This window comes from Lolium perenne, chromosome 7, assembly GCF_019359855.2.
Source record: "Lolium perenne isolate Kyuss_39 chromosome 7, Kyuss_2.0, whole genome shotgun sequence".
Taxonomy (NCBI): Eukaryota; Viridiplantae; Streptophyta; class Magnoliopsida; order Poales; family Poaceae; genus Lolium; species Lolium perenne.
The window spans coordinates 98512622-98532349 of record NC_067250.2 but is presented as its reverse complement, the minus strand read 5'-3'; positions in this window follow the sequence as shown (position 1 = coordinate 98532349).

Sequence of the window (19728 nt, the reverse complement as noted above, 5' to 3'; positions counted from 1 at the left end):
ATCAACTGTGGAAGGAAATTATACCAAAAATCCTATTTTCAAGATGACGAAGGAAGCCAGAAGGAGGAGCCAGGAGGACCCAGGGTGGGCCCACACCCTAGGGCGGCGCGGCCCATGGCCTGGCCACGCCGCCATGTAGTGTGGGGGGCCCACGGCTCCTTTCGCCTCCTTTTCTTCGCGAAACCCTTCGTCCCGAAGACCTAAGCCACAGAGGGTTCCTCACGAAGAGTTACAGCCGCCTCTGCGGGGCGGAGAACACCAGAGAGAAAAGAGCTCTCCGGCGGGCAGGAATCCGCCGGGGAAATTCCCTCCGGGAGGGGGAAATCGACGCCATCGTCACCGTCATCGAGCTGGACATCATCTCCATCACCATCATCATCATCTCCACCATCATCACCGCCATCTCCACCGCTGTACATCGTCACCGCCGTAGCAATTTGGGTTTGATCTTGATTGTTTGATAGGGGAAACTCTCCCGGTATCGATCTCTACTTGTTGTTGATGCTATTGAGTGAAACCATTGAACCAAGTTTATGTTCAGATTGTTATTCATCATCATATCACCTCTGATCATGTTCCATATGATGTCTCGTGAGTAGTTCGTTTAGTTCTTGAGGACATGGGTGAAGTCTAAATGTTAGTAGTGAACTATGGATGAGTAATATTCAATGGTATGATACTTAAGTTGTGGTGTTATTCTTCTAGTGGTGTCATGTGAACGTCGACTACATGACACTTCACCATTTATGGGCCTAGGGGAATGCATCTTGTATTCGTTTGCCAATTGCGGGGTTGCCGGAGTGACAGAAACCTAAACCCCCGTTGGTATATCGATGCAGGAGGGATCGCAGGATCTCAGAGTTTAAGGCTGTGGTTAGATTTATTCTTAATTACTTTCTTGTAGTTGCGGATGCTTGCAAGGGGTATAATCACAAGTATGTATTAGTCCTAGGAAGGGCGGTACATTAGCATAGGTTCACCCACACAACACTTATCATAACAATGAAGATTATTTAGCCGTATGTAGCGAAAGCACTAGACTAAAATCCCGTGTGTCCTCGAGAATGTTTGGTCATTATAAGTAAACAAACCGGCTTGTCCTTTGTGCTAAAAAGGATTGGGCCACTCGCTGCAATTGTTACTCTCGCACTTTACTTACTCGTACTTTATTCAACTGTTACATCAAAACCCCCTGAATACTTGTCTGTGAGCATTTACAGTGAATCCTTCATCGAAACTGCTTGTCAACACCTTCTGCTCCTCGTTGGGATCGACATTCTTACTTATCGAAAATACTACGATATACCCCCTATACTTGTGGGTCATCAAGACTATTTTCTGGCGCCGTTGCCGGGGAGTGAAGCGCTATTGGTAAGTGGAATTGGTAAGGAAAACCTTTACTGTTTGTGCTGATTTTATTTCTGCCTGCTGCTATAAGTCATTATGGAGAGATCTTCTCTTCAATTTTTATTTGGGAAATCTACTACTACTGCAACGGTAGTGGATGAGGCGCCAGGTGAGGAAGTGATACCATATAAAATACCTATGAAAATTATTGAACGTGTTATGGATAACCGCTATGAAGGGGATGGAACTGTCCACCCTGGGGATCATTTATTGTTCTTGCATGAATTATGCGGTTTATTCAAGTGTGCAGGTATTGCTATGGATGAAGTGAGGAAGAAACTATTCTCTTTATCGCTGTCTGGTAAGGCGGCACATTGGTATAAATTACTGGATAATGGGGATTCTCTTGAATGGAATGATATTGTGCCCCGGTTTTATTCTAAGTTCTATCCTCCAAGCGAAATTCACAAGGATCGGAATCGCATATATAATTTTTGGCCTCATGATGGAGAGAGTATTGCCCAAGCTTGGGGGAGATTGAAGTCTTTAATGCTCAAATGCCCCATTCATGAGCTTCCTGGTAATGTTATTATTGATAATTTCTATGCAAGACTTTCTTTTCAAGACAAGACCTTGCTGGATACTTCTTGTTCTGGATCAGTTACACGCAACAAAGAAGAGTTTAAAAGGGACCTTCTTGATCGGATCCAAGAAAATACTGAAGGTTGGGAGAATGACAAGGATAGAGAATCAGGTATAATTTATGATTATAAATGCATTGAAGCTTTTATGGATACTGATTCATTTCGTAATATGAGTGCTACATATGGTCTTGATTCTCAAGTTGCTGCAAATCTTTATAAAGCTTTTGCCTCTCATTATGAATTGCCAAAGAAGAATTTTGATAAGTATCATGAACCGTATAAAGATAAAATTGATTCATCTATTAATAAATGCGTTGTAGTTGAAACTGCTGATCATGTTATTCCTGAAGCTTATATTGAAAAAACTCCTTTCCCTGCTAAAATGAAGGAGTACTCTGTTATAAATAGTGCGGTTCATAAAAGTGAAAAGAAACCTGTAGAACCTGAAGAACAAATAAAAGTTGAACCTGCTGTTGCAATAGTTAAAGATCTTGTGACTGAACATGTGGAGGATGGTCATATTATTTTCTGTGAAGATGCTTCTAATATTGTTTCACATCCTAATAAACCCAAACAAGCTAGTGTTCCTATGCTATCTGTTAAAATTGGTGATCATTGTTATTATGGATTATGTGATATTGGTGCAAGCGTTAGTGCTATTCCTTATGAGCTTTACACGGAGATTATGCACGAAATTGATTCTTGTGAACTTGAAGATATTGATGTGGTTATTCAGCTGGCTAATAGAGAAACTATTTCTCCAATTGGTATTGTTCGAGATGTGGAAGTTTTATGCGGTAAGATTAAATATCCTGCTGACTTTTTGGTACTTGATTCTGCTGCTAGTGATTATTGTCCTATTATTTTTGGTAGACCTTTTCTAAATACTTGTGGAGCTATTATAGATTGCAAGAAAGAGAAAATTTTGACTAAATTTGCTGGTGAATCTTATGAGTTTAACTTCTCTAAATTTACTAAAACTCCTTATAAAGCTGATTTGCCTAGTGATGATTTTAAAATGGAGCAGTGTGCATCTATTGTTCTTGTTCCTAACAATCCTTTGCAGCAACATTTGGAGGATAGCGAGAGTGAAGTTTTTAGGAAGGAAAGAGATGAGCTTGAGGAAATTTTCCTTCGCCAACCTATTCTCAAGCATGATTTACCGGTGGAAGATTTGGGTACAACACCGCCACCAAAGGAAGATCCTATTTTTGATTTAAAGCCTTTACCTGATAATCTTAAATATGCTCATATTGATGATAAGAAAATATATCCTGTTATTATTAGTTCTAAGCTTTCAGAGATTGAGGAAGAAAGGTTATTGGAAATATTGAAGAAGCACCGAGGCGCTATTGGCTACACTCTTGATGATTTGAAGGGGATTTCTCCGTCTATTTGCCAACATGCTATTAATATGGAAGATGATGCAAAGCCTGTTGTTGAACCTCAGCGTCGTCTAATTCCGAAGATGAAGGAAGTGGTAAGGAATGAGGTATTAAGACTTCTTGAAGCTGGTATTATATATCCTATTGCTGATAGTAGATGGGTTAGTCCTGTGCATTGCGTTCCCAAGAAAGGAGGAATGACTGTTGTGCCTAATGATAATGATGAGCTCATCCCTCAAAGAGTAGTTGTAGGGTATAGAATGTGCATTGATTTTCGAAAAGTTAATAAAGTTACTAAGAAAGATCATTACCCTTTACCATTTATTGATCAAATGCTAGAAAGATTGTCTAAAAATACTCATTTTTGCTTTCTTGATGGTTATTACTGGTTTTCACAAATTGTCGTTAAAGCTAAAGATCAAGAGAAAACCACTTTCACTTGTCCCTATGGAACTTATGCTTATAGACGTATGCCTTTTGGTTTATGTAATGCTCCTGCTACTTTTCAAAGATGCATGTCTGCTATTTTTCATGGTTTTTGTGAAAGTATTGTAGAGGTATTCATGGATGATTTTTCCGTCTATGGGAATTCTTTTGATAGTTGCTTGCGAAACCTTGATAAAGTTTTGCAGAGATGTGAAGAAACTAACCTTGTTCTTAATTGGGAGAAATGCCACTTTATGGTTAATGAAGGAATTGTATTGGGACATAAAATTTCTGAGAGAGGTATTGAAGTTGATAGAGCTAAAGTTGAAGCAATTGAGAAGATGCCCTATCCGAGGGATGTTAAAGGTATTCATAGTGTTCTTGGTCATGCTGGGTTTTATAGGAGGTTTATTAAAGATTTCTCCAAGATTTCAAAACCTCTTACTAATCTTCTTCAAAAAGATGTACCATTTGTTTTTGATGATGATTGTAAGGAAGCTTTTGAAACTCTTAAGAAAGCCTTAACAACTGCTCCTATAGTTGAACCTCCTGATTGGAATTTACCATTTGAAATTATGTGTGATGCTAGTGATTTTGCTGTAGGCGCTGTTCTTGGACAGCGAGTAGATAAAAAACTGAATGTTATTCATTATGCTAGTAAAACTCTTGATGCTGCTCAAAGAAATTATGCTACGACTGAAAAAGAATTATTAGCTGTAGTCTTTGCTTGCGATAAATTTAGATCTTATATTGTTGATTCAAAAGTTACTATTCATACTGATCATGCTGCAATTAGATACCTTATGACAAAGAAAGATGCTAAGCCGAGGCTTATTAGATGGGTACTTCTTTTGCAAGAATTTGATTTACATATTGTAGATAGGAAAGGTGCTGATAATCCTGTTGCTGATAATTTGTCTAGATTGGAAAATATTGCTTATGATCCTGTTCCTGTTAATGATAGTTTTCCAAATGAACAATTGGATGTAATAAAGGTGAGCTCGCGAGACAATCCTTGGTATGCTGATTATGCTAACTTTACTGTTTCCAAGTACTTGCCTCCAACCTTTTCAGCTCAGCAAAGAAGGAAATTCTTTTATGACTTGAGGCATTATTTCTGGGATGACCCACACTTATATAAAGAAGGAGTGGATGGTATTATGCGAAGATGTGTTCCTGAATATGAACAACAAGAGATATTGAGTAAATGTCATGGTAGTGCTTATGGAGGACATCACGCCGGAGAAAGAACCGCTCAAAAGGTTCTACAATCAGGTTTTTATTGGCCAACTCTCTTCAAGGATGCGAGAAAGTTTATTTTATCTTGTGATGAATGCCAAAGGGTTGGTAATATCTCCAGACGCAATGAAATGCCTATGAATTATACTCTTGTTATTGAACCGTTTGATTGTTGGGGATTTGACTTCATGGGACCTTTTCCGTCTTCAGAAGGTAATACTCATATACTTGTTGCTGTTGATTATGTTACTAAATGGGTGGAAGCCATACCTACAAAAAGCGCTGATGGTGAGACCTCTTTAAGAATGCTTTTAGATATTATTTTTCCTAGATTTGGAGTGCCTAGATATATTATGACTGATGGAGGTTCTCATTTTATTCATGGAGGTTTTAGAAAAACTCTTGCTAAGTATGGTATTAATCATAGAATTGCTTCCGCTTATCATCCTCAAACTAGTGGTCAAGTAGAATTATCAAATAGAGAGATTAAATCTATTTTGGGAAAGACCGTTAATAAAACTAGAAAGAATTGGGCTAGTAAATTGAAGGATGCACTATGGGCTTATAGAACTGCTTATAAAAATCCCATGGGAATGTCACCTTATAAAATGGTTTATGGGAAAGCTTGTCATTTACCTTTAGAACTAGAGCACAAAGCTTATTGGGCAGTTAGAGAATTAAATAAAGATCCTAAACTTGCCGGTGATAAGAGGTTGTTGCAATTAAGTTCTCTAGATGAATGGAGGAGTGAAGCTTATGAAAATGCTAAACTCTTTAAAGAGAAAGTTAAAAAATGGCATGATAGAAGAATTATCAAAAGAGAATTTAATATTGGGGATAAAGTCCTATTGTATCGGTCTCGTCTCAGATTCTTTGCAGGGAAATTACTCTCAAAATGGAAAGGACCATATGTTGTCGAGGAGGTGTATCGTTCAGGAGCAATCAAAATTAGCTCTCTCCAAGGCAATGCTACGCAAGTGGTGAATGGACAAAGACTCAAGCATTATATCTCGGGTGATTCCTATAATGTTGATGTTGATATTATTCAAGTGGAAACACCGGAGGCTTTCATCAAAAGGCAAATTGACAGTCCGCCAGAACTCGACTTTGAATAGGTAACAGTACTGGTAATGAAAAGTACGCAATTTACTTTCCGAACAATATTTTTGCTGTTTTTAGAAAATATGAAAAATTATGAGTTCGAAACGGAGTGGAAAGGACGCACGAGGGGGCGCCACCATAGGCCGGCGCGGCCAAGCCTGGGCCCGCGCCGACCTATGGTCTGGCCGCCTCGTCGCCCCTTTCCGACTCTGGTTCGATCTGGTACTTTCCGTATGTCGCGAAAATTTTTGCTATATAATCCCCCGGACCCCTGGAGGTCCGTATATCGTGTTCTCGACGTGTTTTGTTTCGAGCTGTTTCTGCCAGGAATTATTTCGGATCTAGAGCCATCATGTCTTCGTCGGAAACTCCGAAGGACAGCTCCGGCAAGGATGTTGGCAACTTGTACATGGAGGAGCTGAGGATGCACCCCAAGGAGTTGCTGCTCGTTGAAGGAGAACTGCAGGTCAAGGATGTCCAGGGTCCTAAAGGAGAAGGAAGCTTGGAAGACAGGATGGAGAAGCTAGAACAAGAGGTTTTCAAGTACAAGAAGATGGCTGAGCGTGAGGTGGATATCTTCCACAGGATTGTGTCTGAACTCATTGCCGAACATGAGAAGGAGACTGCAAAGCTGTGGAGCGACATCCTCTCACTTCACGACACTACCAACAAGCTCCAAGCACAACTCTATGATGTTCAGAATCAGAACTGTGAGTATGAAAACAGGTTTAAATACATAAGCCGTGCTGCTAGTTTCAGGATTCCCGAGACCAAGATGTCGTTTCTTGATGGAGAGCCTCTTCCTTGGAAGTCTGATGACGGGAGTTCATCACCACCATAGCCGCAGGAGTAATTCATCATCGGTATTGGCATCCCCTTGGTTTGTTCCAAGCTTGGGGGAGTGCCGCGGTATCACATTATCACTACCTTTTACTTTTCATTGTCAAGTAGTGTCATATCATGGGTAAGGAAGTTATCATATAAGATTGGGTTGCAGTTTGGAAGTATCTCTCCTTTAGTTGGTTATCTATGTATCCCTTGGTGTGAGTTATCGTTATGGAATATTAATGAGAAGTCTTATCATTTACATATTGCACATCTTATTTTAGTTTGCAATCTCTATTATATGATTTACCTTGTTGTTAGTATTGGTGTCACTTTGGGAGCATTGAATAAATCTATTTGGTTTTGGCAAACTTAGCATTGGTCAATAGCAAAAACACTTTGGGGTTTAATTAGAAAAGAGAAATACATGTAGTTGTTTCATTGTCTTTCTTTCTTGTTAGCTCATAGCTTACTATTCTGAAGTTAAGATTGTTTGTGCTTACAAGGAAGATGCATGATTGTTTCTATCACATGTATATTTGTTTGTTTCCCTCGACTCTCATGCTTGCTAATTAACCTTGCTAGCCAAAGACCTGTACTGAGAGGGATTACTTCTCGTGCACCCAAACCTTAGCCCAAACCTATGCCATTTGTGTCCACCATACCTACCTACTACATGGTATTTTCTGCCATTCCAAGTAAATACTTCATGTGCTACCTTTAAACAATTCAAAACTTAGTATCTCTTATTTGTGTCAATGTTTTATAGCTCATGAGGAAGTATGTGGTGTTTTATCTTTCAATCTTGTTGGGCAACTTTCACCAATGGACTAGTGGCTTCATCCGCTTATCTAATAATTTTGCAAAGAGAGCTGGCAATGGGATTCCCAGTCCCAAATTAATTAAAACTAAATAGACACTCCTCCATGGTATGTGATTGATGGACGGCACCCGAAGGATTCGGTTAGCCATGGCTTGTGTAAGCAAAGGTTGGGGGGAGTGTCATCATCATAATAAAGCTAAAATAAAAAGGCACTCCTTCATGGTATGAGATTGTTGGCAGGCACCCGAGGATTCGGTTAGCCATGGTTTGTGAAAGAAAGGTTGGAAGGAGTGCCACACAAAATGAAAATAATATGGGAGCCGCTCTTTGAAGGTTTGTCTGGCAAGGGGGATTAGAGTACCCGCTACCAGTCGTTGACAACAACAAAACACCTCTCAAAATGTTACTTTTATTATCTCCATATGATTTCAAAACTGAAAAGCTCTAGCACATGATTTAATCCCTGCTTCCCTCTGCGAAGGGCCTGTCTTTTACTTTATGTTGAGTCAGTAAACCTATTTCCCTCCATCTCAAGCAAGCATTTGAGTAGTTGTGATCAAACCATTATATTGTGATTTGCTTCATCATGCCTTTTATTCTTCCTTGTTTAGTACAGGTTTTATCTGAATGAATATAGCTTTGCACGTTATCAATGATTTCGAAGAGACCATTATGATTGAGTATGCAAGTTGTGCCTTATAAACTTTAACATGAGAGCGCTGCTCAATGAGATAAATATAATCTGTTAATTGTTCTCTGACCAAGAACGAAGTTTGCCATCACCAATTATGATTTCTTATGCACCTTTATTTGTGATTACCTTATACTTGTTTCAAGTTGAGTTATATGAGAAAGTTGTCTACTATAATGTCTTGTGCGAATGAATATGATGCTTCTTGTCCGTATTTTATTTATCGACTCTTCACTCCATAAACATGTGGTCCTGTTTACTAAGTTCAGTTTCGCTTGGGGACAAGCGAAGTCTAAGCTTGGGGGGAGTTGATACGTCCAATTTGCATCACTATTTTATATCATAATTTGCTGTTATTCATTGATATATTTCATATTGGGACACAATACTTATGTTATTTCATCTATTTTGCATGTTTCATCATTATTGGAGGATCAAGCACCGGAGCCAGGATTCTGCTGGAAAAAGCACCGTCAGAACGCAATATTTCGGAAGATCAACTGTGGAAGGAAATTATACCAAAAATCCTATTTTTCAAGATGACGAAGGAAGCCAGAAGGAGGAGCCAGGAGGACTGATACGTCTCCGACGTATCGATAATTTCTTATGTTCCATGCCACATTATTGATGTTATCTACATGTTTTATGCACACTTTATGTCATATTCGTGCATTTTCTGGAACTAACCTATTAACAAGATGCCGAAGTGCCAGTTCCTGTTTTCTGCTGTTTTTGGTTTCAGAAATCCTAGTAACGAAATATTCTCAGAATCGGACGAAATCAACGCCCAGGTTCCTATTTTACCCGGAAGCATCCAGAACACACGAGAACCGCCAGAGAAGGGTGGCAGGGCCACCACACCACACCCCGGCGCGGCCTAGGGGGGGGGGCGCGCCGCCCTAGGGTGTGGGCCCCCCTTCGACCTTCCTGCGCCGCCTCTCCGCCTATAAAAAGCCCCTGGATCAGAAAACCCTACATCAATTGACGAAACCCACGAAAACCTTCCAGAGCCGCCGCCATCGCGAAGCCAAGATCCGGGGACAGATCTCTGTTCCGGCACCCTGCCGGAGCGGGGAAGTGCCCCCGGAAGGCTTCTCCATCGACACCGCTGCCATCTCCACCGCCATCTTCATCACCGCTGCTGCTCCCATGAGGAGGGAGTAGTTCTCCATCGAGGCTCGGGGCTGTACCGGTAGCTATGTGGTTAATCTCTCTCCATGTACTTCAATACAATGATCTCATGAGCTGCTTTACATGATTGAGATTCATCTGAGTTTTGTATCACAATTCATCTATGTGCTACTCTAGTGATGTGTTATTAAAGTAGTTCTATTCCTCCTGCACGTGTGTAATGGTGACAGTGTGTGCACCGTGTTAGTACTTGGTTTATGCTATGATCATGATCTCTTGTAGATTGCGAAGTTAACTATTGCTATGATAATATTGATGTGATCTATTCCTCCTACATATGCATGAAGGTGACAGTGTGCATGCTATGCTAGTACTTGGTTTAGTAGCGTTGATCTATCTTACACTAAAGGTTACTTAAACATGAGCAAATTGTGGAGCTTGTTAACTCCGGCATTGAGGGTTCGTGTAATCCTACGCAATGTGTTCATCATCCAACAAAAGTGTAGAGTATGCATTTATCTATTCTGTTATGTGATCAATGTTGAGAGTGTCCACTAGTGAAAGTGTAATCCCTAGGCCTTGTTCCTAAATACTGCTATCACCGCTGCTTGTTTACTGTTTTACTGTGTTACTACTGCTGCAATACCACCACCATCAACTACACACCATCAAGCTATTTTCTGGCACCGTTGCTACTGCTCATACTTATTCATACCACCTGTATTTCACTATCTCTTCACCGAACTAGTGCACCTATTAGGTGTGTTGGGGACACAAGAGACTTCTTGCTTTGTGGTTGCAGGGTTGCATGAGAGGGATATCTTTGACCTCTTCCTCCCTGAGTTCGATAAACCTTGGGTATCCACTTAAGGGAAAACTTGCTTTGTTCTACAAACCTCTGCTCTTGGAGGCCCAACACTGTCTACAGGAAAGGAGGGGGAACGTAGACATCAAGCACTTTTCTGGCGCCGTTGCCGGGGAGGAAAGGTAAAAGGCTCTCATACTACGGTCCCAGGTAAAGTATTTTTCTGGCGCCGTCGTGTGTGTGCTCGAAGCTATTTCCTTTAGATCCTGCAATTGCATCTTTTTGTTTCTTGTTTACACTAGTTTGGCATAATGGACAACAATGAGCTTCTTGCTCTATTTCCTGATTTAAAACATGGATTGTTTGATGCGAAAATTAAAAAACCTATGAAATCTTCTTTGCATGCTGGTAGTAATATTAGTATGAACGCTTTGAACACCATTGTTGACAATAATATAGAAAGTTCTAAGCTTGGGGAAGCTGGTTTTCATGATATTTTTAGTCCCCCAAGCATTGAGGAGAAAATTTTCTTTGATGATACTTTGCCTCCTATTTATGATGATAATGATACTGGTCTTTTGGTGCCACCTACTATGGAGAGTAAATTTTGTTGTGATTATACTATGCCTCCTACACTTGATGAGAATAATAATGATAGCTACTTTGTTGAATTTGCTCCCACTACAACTAATAAAATTGATTATGCTTATGTGGAGAGTAATAATTTTATGCATGAGACTCATGATAAGAATGCTTTATGTGATAGTTATATTGTTGAGTTTGCTCATGTTGCTACTGAAAATTATTATGAGAGAGGAAAATATGGTTGTAGAAATTTTCATGTTACTAAAATACCTCTCTATGTGCTGAAATTTTTGAAGCTACACTTGTTTTATCTTCCTATGCTTGTTACTTTGCTCTTCATGAACTTGTTTATTTACAAGATTCCTTTGCATAGGAAGCATGTTAGACTTAAATGTGTTTCGAATTTGCCTCTTGATGCTCTCTTTTTCTTCAAATACTATTTCTTGCGAGTGCATCATTAAAACTGCTGAGCCCATCTTAATGGCTATAAAGAAAAGAACTTCTTGGGAGATAACCCATGTGTTATTTTGCTACAGTACTTTGTTTTATATTTGTGTCTTGGAAGTTGTTTACTACTGTAGCAACCTCTCCTTATCTTAGTTTTGTGTTTTGTTGTGCCAAGTTAAGCCGTTGATAGAAAAGTAAGTACTAGATTTGGATTACTGCACAGTTCCAGATTTCTTTGCTGTCACGAATCTGAGTCCACCTCCCTGTAGGTAGCTCAGAAAATTAAGCCAATTTACGTGCATGATCCTCAGATATGTACGCAACTTTCATTCAATTTGAGCATTTTCATTTGAGCAAGTCTGGTGCCATTTTAAAATTCGTCAATACGAACTGTTCTGCTTTGACAGATTCTGCCTTTTATTTCGCATTGCCTCTTTTGCTATGTTGGATGAATTTCTTTGATCCACTAATGTCCAGTAGCATTATGCAATGTCCAGAAGTTTTAAGAATGATTGTGTCACCTCTGAATATGTTAATTTTTATTGTGCACTAACCCTCTAATGAGTTGTTTCGAGTTTGGTGTGAAGGAAGTTTTCAAGGGTCAAGAGAGGAGGATGATACACTATGATCAAGAAGAGTGAAAGCTCTAAGCTTGGGGATGCCCCGGTGGTTCACCCCTGCATATATTAAGAAGACTCAAGCGTCTAAGCTTGGGGATGCCCAAGGCATCCCCTTCTTCATCGACGAATTATCAGGTTCCTTCTCTTGAAACTATATTTTTATTCGGTCACATCTTATGTGCTTTACTTGGAGCGTCTGTATGTTTCTTGTTTTTGTTTTTTTTGTTTGAATAAATGCTTGTGTGGGAGAGAGACACGCTCCGCTGGTTCGTATGAACACATGTGTTCTTAGCTCATAATATTCATGGCGAAGTTTTCTTCTTCGTTAAATTGTTATATGGTTGGAATTGGAAAATGATACATGTAGTAATTTGCTAATGTCTTGGGTAATGTGATACTTGGCAATTGTTGTGCTCATGTTTAAGCTCTTGCATCATATGCTTTGCACCCATTAATGAAGAAATACATAGAGCATGCTAAAATTTGGTTTGCATATTTGGTTTCTCTAAGGTCTAGATAATTTCTAGTATTGAGTTTGAACAACAAGGAAGACGGTGTAGAGTCTTATAATGTTTTCAATATGTCTTTTATGTGAGTTTTGCTGCACCGGTTCATCCTTGTGTTTGTTTCAAATAAGCCTTGCTAGCCTAAACCTTGTATCGAGAGGGAATACTTCTCATGCATCCAAAATACTTGAGCCAACCACTATGCCATTTGTGTCCACCATACCTACCTACTACATGGTATTTTCCAGCCATTCCAAAGTAAATTGCTTGAGTGCTACCTTTAAAATTCCATCATTCACCTTTGCAATATATAGCTCATGGGACAAATAGCTTAAAACCTATTGTGGTATTGAATATGTAATTATGCACTTTATCTCTTATTAAGTTGCTTGCTGTGCGATAACCATGTTCTTGGGGACGCCATCAACTTTTCATTGTTGAATTTCATGTGAGTTGCTATGCATGTTCGTCTTGTCTGAAGTAAGGGCGATCTACACTGAGTTGAATGGTTTGAGCATGCATATTGTGAGAGAAGAACATCGGGCCGCTAACCGAAGCCATGTTCCATGGTGGAAGTTTCAGTTTTGGACATATATCCTCAATCTCAAATGAGAAAATTATTAATTGTTGTTACATGCTTATGCATAAAAGAGGAGTCCATTATCTGTTGTCTATGTTGTCCCGGTATGGATGTCTAAGTTGAGAATAATCAATAGCGAGAAATCCAATGCGAGCTTTCTCCTTAGACCTTTGTACAGGCGGCATAGAGGTACCCCTTTGTGATACTTGGTTAAAGCATATGTATTGCGGTGAAAATCCAGGTAGTCCAAGCTAATTAGGACAAGGTGCGGGCACTATTGGTACACTATGCATGAGGCTTGCAACTTATAAGATATAATTTACATGATGCATATGCTTTATTACTACCGTTGACAAAATTGTTTCATGTTTTCAAAATCAAAGCTCTAGCACAAATATAGCAATCGATTCTTTTCCTCAATGAGGACCATTCTTTTACTTTCAATGTTGAGTCAGTTCACCTATCTCTCTCCACCTCAAGAAGCAAACACTTGTGTGAACTATGCATTGATTCTTACATACTTGCTTATTGCACTTATTATATTACTCTATGTTGACAATATCCATGAGATATACATGTTACAAGTTGAAAGCAACCGCTGAAACTTAATCTTCTTTTGAGTTGCTTCAATGCCTTTACTTTGAATTATTGCTTTATGAGTTAACTCTTATGCAAGACTTATTGATGCTTGTCTTGAAGTGCTATTCATGAAAAGTCTTTGCTATATGATTCACTTGTTTACTCATGTCATATACATTGTTTTGATCGCTGCATTCATTACATATGCTTTACAAATAGTATGATCAAGATTATGATGGCATGTCACTCCAGAAATTATCTGTGTTATCGTTTTACCTGCTCGGGACGAGCAGAACTAAGCTAGGACCCAGGGTGGGCCCACACCCTAGGGCGGCGCGGCCCATGGCCTGGCCGCGCCGCCATGTAGTGTGGGGGGCCCACGGCTCCTTTCGCCTCCTTTTCTTCGCGAAACCCTTCGTCCCGAAGACCTAAGCCACAGAGGGTTCCTCACGAAGAGTTACAGCCGCCTCTGCGGGGCGGAGAACACCAGAGAGAAAAGAGCTCTCCGGCGGGCAGGAATCCGCCGGGGAAATTCCCTCCGGGAGGGGGGAAATCGACGCCATCGTCACCGTCATCGAGCTGGACATCATCTCCATCACCATCATCATCATCTCCACCATCATCACCGCCGTCTCCACCGCTGGACATCGTCACCACCGTAGCAATTTGGGTTTGATCTTGATTGTTTGATAGGGGAAACTCTCCCGGTATCGATCTCTACTTGTTGTTGATGCTATTGAGTGAAACCATTGAACCAAGTTTATGTTCAGATTGTTATTCATCATCATATCACCTCTGATCATGTTCCATATGATGTCTCGTGAGTAGTTCGTTTAGTTCTTGAGGACATGGGTGAAGTCTAAATGTTAGTAGTGAACTATGGATGAGTAATATTCAATGGTATGATACTTAAGTTGTGGTGTTATTCTTCTAGTGGTGTCATGTGAACGTCGACTACATGACACTTCACCATTTATGGGCCTAGGGGAATGCATCTTGTATTCGTTTGCCAATTGCGGGGTTGCCGGAGTGACAGAAACCTAAACCCCCGTTGGTATATCGATGCAGGAGGGATCGCAGGATCTCAGAGTTTAAGGCTGTGGTTAGATTTATTCTTAATTACTTTCTTGTAGTTGCGGATGCTTGCAAGGGGTATAATCACAAGTATGTATTAGTCCTAGGAAGGGCGGCACATTAGCATAGGTTCACCCACACAACACTTATCATAACAATGAAGATTATTTAGCCGTATGTAGCGAAAGCACTAGACTAAAATCCCGTGTGTCCTCGAGAACGTTTGGTCATTATAAGTAAACAAACCGGCTTGTCCTTTGTGCTAAAAAGGATTGGGCCACTCGCTGCAATTGTTACTCTCGCACTTTACTTACTCGTACTTTATTCAACTGTTACATCAAAACCCCCTGAATACTTGTCTGTGAGCATTTACAGTGAATCCTTCATCGAAACTGCTTGTCAACACCTTCTGCTCCTCGTTGGGATCGACATTCTTACTTATCGAAAATACTACGATACACCCCCTATACTTGTGGGTCATCACCGGCCATCATCTCCGCCGTCGATTCAGACCACCACAGGTCACGCCATCAAGCCCTACGTGCTCCTGGTGAGCCCCTGATCCTCCTAGCATGCCTAGCTCGCCCGATTACCGCCCGTAGCATGCACCGCACCATCGGCCCGTGAGCTCTGCCGCTCGGTCTCGCCGCCGGCCAAGCTCCGGCGACCATTTGGTGGCGGCGCCACCATCTCTAGGATCGCCTCGGCATCCTTTTCCCAACGAGCCCACGCACAGCCTCGCGGGAGCCCCGAATCGCCGTCGTTGTCGCGAACTGGCCGCCGGCCAGGACCTCCCCGGCCACGTCGATGATTTTGACCACAGTCAAAGCCACCGTGGTAGGTGACGTGGCCAGGACCCCACCAGTCATGGACTGTGGGTGTATTCTGGCCGGGTAACTCTAGCTTTTTCTTTAGTTTTAATTTAAATTCAGTAATTGCTGAAACTTTACATATATTTAAGAAATTCATTATAACTCAGAAAAATACAAATGAGATATCAAAATGATCCTAAAAATAAAATTTATCCAATAAAAATACAATATGACATTTTTATTTTTAATAAAAATTCAATTATTAATACTTGTTAATTAAGCCTCTAATTATAATTCCAAATTTAATTAAAATTCAATAATTAAGAAAAACATCAAAAATAAAAAAAACCAGTAAGCAAACCAAGGAAAATATTAAAACTAATTTTCCTTTGCTTATAATTTATTAAATCCTTAATAGGAGGATTTAAACCCTAATTAATAATTGTCTTAATTATTAATTCTTTAAAAATAAGAAAATGTCAAATCCAATATTATTTTCATTTCAAAGTTAGTCATAACTTCAACTTTACTAATGAAGTTATTAATCCAAGAATTATAGGGTAATTAGGAAACCCTAGTTCCATTATAAATAAAGTGATAACCTCATCATTTTATGTGTAATCCTAAAACCCTAACTCCATTAGGAACCCTAGTTCCATTATTATATGTGAACCCTAAATTACTTCTAACCTAAACCCTAGTTTAGAACATGTGATCAAAAGACCTTGATTTCATACCTAGATCCATAATTAGCCACTAAGTGCATATATATCTAGGTCCACATAAAATATATGAACCTATCACTAAGTCTTTAGCATTCCATGTGTTCATATCATCAAACCTTGATGATCAAACAGGAACACCTAAGTCTAAACCCTAGTTCCTATCATCAAAAAGTATCAACCTTACTCAGACCTACATAGCATCACACCATTATGATGAACTCCAATAGCAACCATGCTAATATTGACATCACATTCCATACACACTAAACCCTATTAGTGTGAGATAATTATTAAACATCCTATTCGGGAAACTACCATTCCTTACTTAGTGAATCCAATAACAAAATCTAGACAACCTCAACCCTAATTGATATACTTCTTATTATCTAAGAAGTATGTTCTTCAAAAGTTATTCTTTTGATGTAAGTACAGAATCATCATCAACCCTGCCTTATAGGACCTATAAACCCTAGCTAGCTATCACCCGCAAGATAAACCAACCTTGATAGCAGCCCTGAATAAATAATTACTTATGATGCCTAGGCTTAACTCAACCTTACAAGCCCTAGATGTCAATGAATCCAACATTGTTGTGATCCATCTAATACCTACTCCAGAAACTAGCTGAAACCATAGTACACCATAGAACCCCACAAACCTAGTTGTCATACTTGTTCTTTATTAAAGAACATGTTCTTCAAAAGTTATTCTTTTGAAGAATATAACAAGTAATCATTAACCATGCCATATAGTACTAAAATTGACAACTGTTCTTTACATATGAACAGTATGCCAATTATAATTCCTTGTGTGCTCAATTGATTATTATGTTGTATCATATCACCTGTTTATGATACCAAGTAATCACACCTGAATAAGAACCTTGTTTGTGAATCACTCTAAAAGTGCAACACACTCGAAACTAATAATTACAACTCACTAATCCTAAATCATCGGGGTTAGGTCACGCTTAGAGCGATTGCATCTCATACTTATGCATTATTGCATCCTTGCCAATCTTTTAAACATCGTCCTTACCGGACGATGATGCTATTTCAGAATTTGGAGTTATTGCATATCGAAGACCTTGTCTGCATAATCTTGCAGCCAAGAAAGGCAAGTTCATCGCTTGCTCATGTCATTTGAGTATTTTTACCAAATTACTTGCAAAGTACTATGTTTATCACTATTGCATAAAAATCAAAACCACTATTTTCATAACTATGAATATGACTATGTGGTGGGCAATGGAACCATGGTATGTGTTGATATGGTGGAGGTTCCATTGCAAGGGTTTATATCCATCTAGGATTAAACAACAAATGTCGTCCAGTGATTCTTGTGCCGTATAACTCGTGTTCACCATAATATCTGGAGTGGGACGGAGTAGCCAATTGTATTTCCACCTCTCGTACATCAACGGACGCGCTTTACCGGAGAACACTTGATTCCTAGGGTGCATTTGGTGGCTGGGGAAGCCTAAAGTCCCCACGGCTTTGTCCGTAGAACACTTGTAGCCCGAAGATCATTTGGTGGCTGGGGAAGCCTAAAGTCCCCACGGTATTGCGGTCTATGAGGGGTTGCATCTACCGGCGAAGGAGTTTGGTTCGATCCCAAACTGTCGTCGTGGTCGGGGTCCACCCGTAAGTGGGAATAATGGGACCGGCGAGGACCCAGGGTCGGGGATGTAACAAAGGGTGGGTGTGCGAGGTAGCGGAGGAATATGAACGGCTATGACCTTATACCGGACCTCACACCAAAGAAAGTGTGGACGAGCTCGCGGCTCGGTTGGCACCAAGGTTAAGATCTCTTATGGGTAAAGCAACACACCTCTGCAGAGTGTAATGAATCGTGACCTGGCACTCCCTGTTCCGGGATATGGAACTGCGAACGCGGCCGGAAAGGAACTCCATGAAGTTCTAGTAAACCGGTGAAGGCTGACGGACATAGTTCTTCTGAATAAAAGTAACCTTTTGAAGAAATGATTATGAAAACCTGCATTGGTATTAGACTTTCTGGTCTAATGCCGTAGCTAGTGCATCAAACACCTCTTTCCTATAATGAACTTGTTGAGTACGCTCGTACTCATCCCACTCTTAAATCCCCTGCTTAGATATGGAGGCATCGAAGGAGAATCTTCAGAGCAAATCAAAGATAAAGGAGTCAACAACTACTTCACGAGACATGATCTGTCAGAAGAGTCAGATACCACATACAACAAGGAGGAAACCTAGATTAGCAATAGAAAGGAACTAGCTTCCTAAACTTAGCTCCTATTTAGCTAGAATCTATTCATAGCCTCTATAGCTAGTTAAATACTCTACAAATAGAGTTCGTGTTAGGATTAGACTGCGAGTCGTTCTTCTGGAGTTTATTTGCAGTTTTACCTCATTGTAAAGTAGGAGGCTGTGATGATCTTATGTAACAGAGTCTGTGTGTAATTCTATAGACATGCCTTGGACCCGCATATGTTTCTGTTGTACCACTCTGAGCGATATAATACTAGTGGAACGGTGTTTCATTGGTATTATATCAGACTTGCATACTACACCATGCACTGGCATGCTGGGTCACCACAACTATACACAGGTATCTTGCCTTTATTTTAAAAGGTAGGGTGCTACATTCTCTTCCCATTTCGAACCTTATGTTTAGCTCCTAGTTTGAAGTACCATTTTATTTTCTAAAGGGAGTTCTAGAATTGTAAACCCTTGGTAGGGACTTCTCGTGAAAAAGTTCTCTATCCCCCAGGTATTTGGCGATGTTATCACTCCCTATATAAAGTGGGGAAGATGCTACCCAAAGGGCACGATTAGAGCATTTCATGAGTTGGAAATCCTAGCCTCACTCAGTCCAGTTGCCGTACTAGATCTACCAGTCCACCGTCGATGCTCCTCCTCGTACATGTGGATACCGGAAGAGGTGTTGCACGTGTGATGCTTCAAGGCGAAGGAGTTCGCAGATCCGAGAGTTGTTTGTGGGATCGGCTTGGAACAGATCGAGTATTGCAGTACCCTAACGCGGTTTATCAAGTTCCGCACCTATACGTCTAGTGGTAATTCTCGTGGCCTTTTTCCTCAGCTACATCTGATTGTACCATGTAGCTTTTTTTTATTTTCTACTGCGTGACCAGCACATGCTGGATTAGTGTTTCCCGCATCTGCATGGACCGAAATGGATAATCTGACCTTTTTACGGGAGACATGCCCTACTGAGTGTTGATTCCTGGACAAACTCACCAGTACTTGTTAACCTCAAATTCTGTACGAAAATACAAATGGACACCTGTTGAGATCACCAATTGGGAAAGCCAAAACACGAAAGCATCGACCATACGAACGAATATTAATGCTCAAATTAGTGCTTGGAAACTGAAGAAGTAC